We start from the raw sequence: 8190 nt of genomic DNA on the forward strand, positions 1-8190 counted from the left end.
AAGTACCAAAAAGTATAAGAACATTTTCCCCTTTCCTCCCCTAAAAAAAAATTTATTATATAAAATCTCCTGCAACCCTAATGAAAAGAGTCAAATCAGGCACTAAAGGTGGTAGCAATTTCTTGGCTGGATTAAGTCACCAAAAAAAAAAAAGAAACCACGTTGGACTGATGGTGTAAAAATGAGTCTTGGCTACAGAAATGTGAGGGGGAAGGGCTACTCATATGCTAGGAATTAAAATCAAGACACAAATAATACAAGAAAACTCTAGTCAAGTGATAGAAAAAGTCCTACATGACAACCACAAAAAACTCACTGGGGTTACCCATGGCCAGGTGGAAGCTCTGTTGACTAGCAGTTAACTCAGGTGGTACAGAGCCCAGGTCATGAACAGGAGGTGCCCCAGGAAGTTGAATTGCTGGGGGTGGTGGAGGAGGCATCATAACCACCATCATGGGGTTATAAGGGAGGGGGTGGCCACCAGGAGGTGGCCCATAGGGATGGAGATTAGGATGGAACGAAGGCTACTTCCACCCCCCCCCATCCCCTGGGTGGAGGAGGGGTGGCATCACCAGAATCTTCACCCCAGTGGAGGCTGCCACCACGACTCGATGGCTCTGATTCACTACCACTGCCCACTGCCTGACTTGGACTCCAGGCCCCATTCTTCCAGTCTCCCAGTCCGTCCTATTCCCCCATCACTTTGTGTAGACCCACTGCTCCGGCTTCCCTCACTATGCTGGCTACCAGCACTGCCCCCTCCATAGCTGTAGGATGAGAGTTCATGATAAGGGGGAGGCTGGGGACTGTAGGGATGTGGGGCTGGGTACTGGTAGGAGAATGTAGGCAACAGAGGCCAGGGTGTGGCCCCAGGCAGGGGAGCCAGTGTGTCTTGGTCAGAAGCTCCACTTGATCCATCATTATCATTCAGAGACAGGTTCACAAGGTAACTTTCACAGCCCCCACTGAGGTCCCTGAAGACATAGTAACACTGTTCAGAAAAGGTGATCTTGTTGACTGTGTGTCAGATGAGGCCTGCCTTGAGTAACCCACTGGCATATTTCCTTGCCTCCTGATGCTCAGGGAATCCCTCCACATAGTGATAAAGCCAGTCTACTACATCTGAGCCCAGAAAGGCATTGGGGATACTTATCTTGAGCCACATACGGTCCCGGACCTCCAACCCAGACTCAGGGGCTGCCATGGCCTTGGTCACAGATGCCATGTCTGTGTGTATAGAGAGGCTATGCCCTTCACAACCATCAGGCAGGGAGGAGTCCGAGGTTATGGTGCTCATGGAAGAAGAACCTGGGTAGGCAGGGAAGGCGCCAGTAGGAGCTGCTGAATGAGACACCCAGGCAGCAGGGTCATTTGGCTGGATTGGTTCATTTCGAGGGAGTGTGAAGTAGGCCTGAGGGGAGGGATCCCAGCATTTGGCCACTGTTAACACAATAGGTCCAGGCTTGTGCACAATCTCTCTCAGCACCCGTACAGCATCATCATTACTCATGTTCTCAGAGTTCATGTCATTCACCTGCAGTAGCATGTCCCCTGGTTCAATTCACCCATCTGCAGCCACAGCACCACCCTTCATGATGGAGCCAATGCAGATGCCGCCATTGCCATGTTCATTGCTTTGGCCCACAATGGAGATGCCCAGGAAATTGTACTTCTCCATGTTCAGTGTGACTGTGATGATGTTGAGAGACATGGTGGAATCTGTTACACTGCTGAAGGATGAAGTCCTCTCCAGTCGAGGTGGGGCTGTTTCCTCCTTCGATGGTGTCTCTTGAGGAGTCGGGAGGCACTGCTCTGTTCTGTGGAGCTACTGAATCTGCTCATGGTATCATCCTTATCTGAATCTCCCAGGCTGGTGTTCTCCAGCTCACTAGTTAGGAGAGTAGAGGGACTCTCATAACCAGCCAGGTATCGCTCCAGGCGGGAAGAACCACTAGGTCAATGGCCTCCACCAACGTGATCAGTGCTCTCTCTCCTCCTGGAACACTCTCGCCTTAAAGATATCACTGACTCTGTCTCTGTCTCAGGTTCCAGGTTCTCTCGACTGCTAGATACATTAGGGTGGAGGGATGGAGGTCTTGAGTCCCCAATGCCGCTAGTCCTCTCAGGAGGGAGGGGAGGCAATGGTGGGGGTGGAGATGAGGGTTCTGCCCGAGCTTCAGGGGATGGGGGGCATTTCCTGGCTGTGAGTTATCTGAGGACACAAGCCAAAAGACCACCCTCCCATTGAAGCAGGGCAATCGGGCATTGTCATCTGAAATCCCTTCCTTCACCACTCCGAAATCCTGGTCCATTGACTTGAAGTAGTACTTGGCCCCGGCGGGGCGCTGCAGGACGCTCTTAAAGTCTCCCAAGGTGATGCACTTGGCCGGGACCGGGATCTTGACCAGGTACGGCGTCTCCTCCTCGTCCAGATGGTAAATCACCTTCGTCTCGCCAGCCCCGCCGAGTCCAGCAGCGCCGCTGCCCGCCATGGTCCCGCCCGCCGAAATTCAGTCTTTTTAAAATTCCTTGATCCTAGGAGTCTTGTCTGGCACAGATCATTCATTTAATGTGTGTTGAGTCAGAGTCAAAGTGCTGAGGAGGAATCATAAGATTTGCTTTGGAAACCCAGACCTATGAAACAGTACAATATTGAATCACAGAGAACCTCAGAACCTGATTATGGTACCAAAGTATCTGAGATCAGACCTAGAAAGGACCATAGAATCATAGTTAGAAAATAGGAAGGCACATTAGAAACCATCTAATCCAAATTCCTTCATTTTACAGATGAAGAAGTCCAGATACATAGAGATTGAATAATTGGTCCAAAAGCACACAAGTAATATGTGACTGGGTTGAGATTTTTAACCTAAGGTCCCCACACTCTAAATTGAACACTTCATATTACATTGCTCTCTCCATCCATGGTCACCTAGAAGAGGGTATTGAGACCCAAATCATGATAAAACTTACTTAGTCACCTTCACTCTCTCCCTCCTTCACACTTGACTTGACTTTTCTCTCCAAAATATTTAAAGCTTCAAATCTGTCGGTGAGTTAGGTGGGGGTCTACCCCAAGTCTATGAAGACTTTCCTGGCAGAATGGGCAAATGAGAAAAATGTGTTCTAATGACCAAGAAGGCAATGAAGAGCCCAGACATAGGTGAGATATCAAAATTTCCAAGACCATCATTATATTGTCTGACTTTTGTCACCAGAAAGTGATGACTCTGGAAGACAGTGAGGCATACCCCTTTATGCAACTCTTCCTCACTTAATCAAGTACCTCACAAATCAAGACATCACCCTGTGATGTAATTGGTCCTTTTTAAAACCAAAAAAAATATCCATAAAATATTTGAAGCCATTGATAACTGAAAATCAGACAGTACTTAGGACAAAAACCTCAATCAAATTGCAAAACAGTGGAAATAAAAGAAAACATTGCAGGGTCATATTTGATTCTGTCATTGAAGGCCTATAGAACCAAAGGCTGAATGGAGAGAGTGGGTTGTTGCTTTCTCCTTCTGCCTACATCTCTCACTCAAAAAGAGTTCAGGGCTATGACAAAACTCATGCTTGCCTTACACATATAATTCCTTGAAGTGAGAAGCAATATATTCAATTCATTCAACAATAATTTATTAAGCCCAGAAGTTGAGCTTGGAGCTAGCAATTCATAGATAAAAATAAACAGTGTCCGACCTGAAAGAACTTAAAGTCTGAGAAAATAAAATAACTCATATATAAATTAAGGGAAAAACTATTTTAAAAATTCAAAATAGTTTCTATCAAGTTTGGTGTGGAATTAATTCATTCCTTTAGCTCTGCCTCCGTTTCAGCAGTTTGAAAAATGCTCCTTCCTTGAGATGACTTACATTTTGAATAAACAAAATATTTGACATAATAAAACTTCTAATCTTTTTGTCTATGGTCTTGCATTTAACCTCTTTGTGAGAGACTGTCTCTCACAAAGAGCAGGTCTAATTCAGACCATGGTCTTTGCTGTCAATCTCACTCCATCCCCTGCTTCCTCAAAGTCTTATTCCTTCTTCATCCTCCCATGTCCAATGACCAAGAAGAATTGATGATGATGATGATGTGTGTCCTTCAGCTTCTTTTATTTTTTTAAAGAAAGATTTTAATTTTTTTGAGTTTTACAAATTTTCCCCTATTCCTACTTCCCTCCCCCCACCCTCCACAGAAGGCAGTCTGTTAGTCTTCACATTATTTCCATGGTACATTGATTTAAGTTAAATGTGATGAGAGAAAATACATGTCCTTAAGGAAGAAAAATAAAGTATAAGAGATAGCAAAATTATATAATAAGATAATGGGTTTTTTCTCCTTAAATTGAAGGTAATATCACAGCTCCACCAACAATGCATTAGTGTCCCAGATTTCCCACATCCCTTCCAACACTGATCATTGTCCTTTCTGGTTATATTGGCCAGTCTGAGAGGTGTGAGGTAGTATCTCAGAGATTCTTTAATTTCTATTTCTCTAATAAGTAGTGATTTAGAACAATTTTTCATATGACTATGGATCACTTTGATTTCCTCATCTGTAAATTGCCTTTGCATATCCTTTGACTATTTGTCAATGGGGGAATGGTTTGTACTTTTGAAAATCTGACTCAGTTCTCTGTATATTTTAGAAATGAATCCTTTGTCATAAATACTAGTTGTAAAAATTGTTTCCCAATTTACTACATTTCTTTTGATCTTGGTTACAGTGGTTTTGTCTGTGCAAAAGCTTTTTAATTTAATGTAATCAAAATTATCTAGTTTGTTTTTAATAATGCTCTCCGTCTCTTCCTTGGTCATAAACTGCTTCCCTTTCCATAGATCTGACAGGTAAACTACTCCTTGTTCTTCTAGTTTGCTTATAATATTGTTTTTTATGTCTAAATCCTGTATTCATTTTGATCTTATCTTGGTGTAGGGTGTGAAGTGTTGGTCTAATCCAAGTTTCTTCCATACTTACTTCCAATTTTCCCAACAGTTTTTATTGAAGAAAGAGTTTTTATCCCAATAGCTGGACTCTGGATTTATCCAACAGCAGATTATTATAATTGTTTCCTGCTATTGCACCTAGTCTGTTCCATTGATCCACCACTCTATTTCTTAGCCAAACTTAGAAGTTTTGATTACTGATACTTTATAATATAATTTTAGATCTGGTAAGGGTAAGCCACCTTCTTTTGCACTTTTTTTCATTGAATCCCTGGAAATTCATGACTTTTTATTTCTCCATATGAATTTACTTAAAATTTTTTCTAACTCATTAAAGTAATTTTTTGGAATTTTGATTGGTAGGGCACTAAACAGATAGTTTAGTTTTGGTAGAATTGTCATTTTTATTATATTAGCTGGACCTATCTATGAGCAGTTGATGTTTGCCCAGTTATTTAAATCTGATTTTAGTTGTGTGAGAATTGTTTTGTAATTGTTTTCAAAAAGGTTTTGCGTCTGCCTTGGCAGGTAGACTCCCAAGTATTTTATATTGTCTGAGGTTACTTTCAATGGGATTTCTCTTTCTAGCTCTTTCTGCTGTATCTTTCTAGTCATATATAGAAATGTTGCAAATTTATGAGGGTTTATTTTATATCCTGTGACTTTGCTAAAGTTGCTAATTATTTCTACTAAGGTTTTTTATTTTATTTTATATTTTTAGGTTTTTGCAAGGCAAATGGGGTTAAGTGGTTTACCAAGTTAGGTAATTATTAAGTGTCTGAGGCCAGATTTGAACCCAGGTACTCCTGACTCCAGGGCCATTGCTCTATCCATTGTGCACCTAGCCACCTTCTAGTAGTTTTTTAGATGATTTTTTGATATCCTCTAAGTATACCAGAGTGAGAGTTTTGTCTCTTCCTTCCCAATTCTAATTTCTTCAATTTCTGTTTATTCTCTTATTGCTGAAGCTAACATTTCTAATACAATATTGAATAGAAGTGGTGATAATGGGCATCCTTGTTTCACCCCAATCTTATTGGGAATGCCTCTAGATGTGTTCTTCATTTTCAAAAAAGATCATTGTCTCAGGGAGGTGATGCCATTACATGCCCATGAATGGTATCTAAGTGAGTGCTAAATCACTAGCCTCACCTACTCCTCCAGAGCATCTTGGTCTAGTAACTAGCTATGATTCAGGATGACTGGAGATGGCCTTGGATGTGAGACAATCAGGGTTAAGTGACTTACCCAAGTTGTACAGCTAGTAAGTGTCAAGTGTCTGAGGCTGAATTCAAACTCCCATCCTTCTGACTCTAAGGTCAGTTCTCTATCCATTGCACCACCTAGATGTCCCTAAGATGCATTAGGAGAGCAGACAAAGCACAGGCCCTGCAATCAGAAGGCCTAGGTAGAATTCCCTTCTCTGATGCTTGCTACTTGTACAATCTTAAGCAGGTCACTTAACCTTGTGGGTCTCAGTTTGTTCATCTGTAAAATTGGATGGGAGATGGTAGACTATATAATTCTAATAATCTAATAAATAATTCTAATAATCTAATAAATAATCCTTTTAGCTCTAATTCTATAATCACATGATTCCACATGAGTTCTAATTTCGCTTCTGAATGGAATAATTTCATTGGAAAGTGTTTCCTTCTCCTCTGTCTTTCCCAGACATCCTTTCAAAGGACAACTCTTTCCCCCCCCTAAAATGTACTAGGTTCTCCATGGTTGCAAAACACAAGATACTAGATACCAATATGGCTCTGCTTGCTCTCCAGTAACTCTAAGGAGATTCATTCTCCATTTTATCCCATAGTCATGAAAAAACAGTAGTTCAAGTTAATTCTCTCATATCCTATTTCAGGATCTTTTTACATTATCACATTTCAGGATCTCATTCCTTCATTCAGGGTGTACCCAAATAAAATGCTTAGGTCGGTCTCTGCCTGGAACCCAGCCTCCATCAGAAAACTGTCTTCTCAATCTCCCATTCAAAATGAACTTATGAAGACATTACTCTATCAGACACTGCCCAGGTGCTAGGGATACAAAGACTGAAAGGAACTGCTACCTGCTTTCAGGAAAGTTACACGGTATCAGGGATACATGGGGACATAGAAATATATCTCAACCTGGGGACATTGAGCTTGTTTCCCTTCTTTAATATTATCATAGTAACATTTCACTATAATTGCTCTCCTTTAAAATTTATACATATCCATTTTTTCTTTTTTAAAAATTTATTTATTTTTGAATTTTACAATTTTCCCCCCAATCTTGCTTCCCTATCCCTACCCCCCCATGAAGGCAGTCTGTTAGTCTTTACATTTTTTCCATGCTATATATTGATCTAGATTGAATGTACTGTGAGAGAAATCATATCCTTAAGGGAAAAAAATAAAATATAAGAGCAAAATTACATAATAATATAATGGTTTTTTTAAAAATTAAAAGGTAATAGTATTTGGTCTTTTTTTCAAACTCTACAATTCTTTCCCTGGATACAGATGGTATTTTCCATCACAGATATCCCATAATTGTCCCTGAATGTTGCATTGATGGAACAAGCAAACACATTAAGATTGATCTTCAATCCCATGTTGCTGTTATGGTATACAAGAGTCTTCTGGTTCTGCTCATCTCACTTAGCATCAGTTCATATAAATCCTTCCAGGCTTCTCTGAATTCCCATCCCTCCTGGTTTCTAATAGAACAACAGTATTCCAAAATGTACATATACCACAATTTGTTCATCCATTACTCAATTGATGGACATTCACTCAATTTCCAATTCTTTGCCCAAACAAATAGGGCTGTTATGAATATTTTTGTACAAGTGATGTTTTTACCCCTTTTCATGATTTTTTCAGGGTATAGAACCAGTAATGGTATTGCTGGATCAAGGGTTATACATGTCTTTATTGCCCTTTGGGCATAATTCCAGATTGCTCTCCAGAAAGTTTGGATGAGTTCACAGCTCCACCAACAATGTATTTGTGTCCCAGATTTCCCACATCCCTTCCACATTTATCATTGCCCTTTATGGTCATATTGGCCAGTTTGAAAGGTGTGAGGTGGTACCTCACATTTCCATATTTTTAAGAAATGTCATGCATTTCTTAATTTACTTCCTTTAATTATTTCCTATTTATCTTCTGAATAGCTTGTTTTGTATTTCTTTGCTTATTGTCTTCATCTATTTTTTCCTCCCCAGAGTTTTGCACAGGGG

General features: G+C 40.7%; 1 pseudogene; it reads right to left on the reverse strand.

Moving 5' to 3' along the window:
• Positions 1–290: 290 nt before the first annotated feature.
• Positions 291–2492, reverse strand: LOC141513136 (segment polarity protein dishevelled homolog DVL-2 pseudogene; annotated as a pseudogene).
• Positions 2493–8190: the final 5698 nt, after the last annotated feature.

The sequence above is a fragment of the Macrotis lagotis genome, chromosome 1, assembly GCF_037893015.1.
Source record: "Macrotis lagotis isolate mMagLag1 chromosome 1, bilby.v1.9.chrom.fasta, whole genome shotgun sequence".
NCBI classification, from domain to species: Eukaryota; Metazoa; Chordata; class Mammalia; order Peramelemorphia; family Peramelidae; genus Macrotis; species Macrotis lagotis.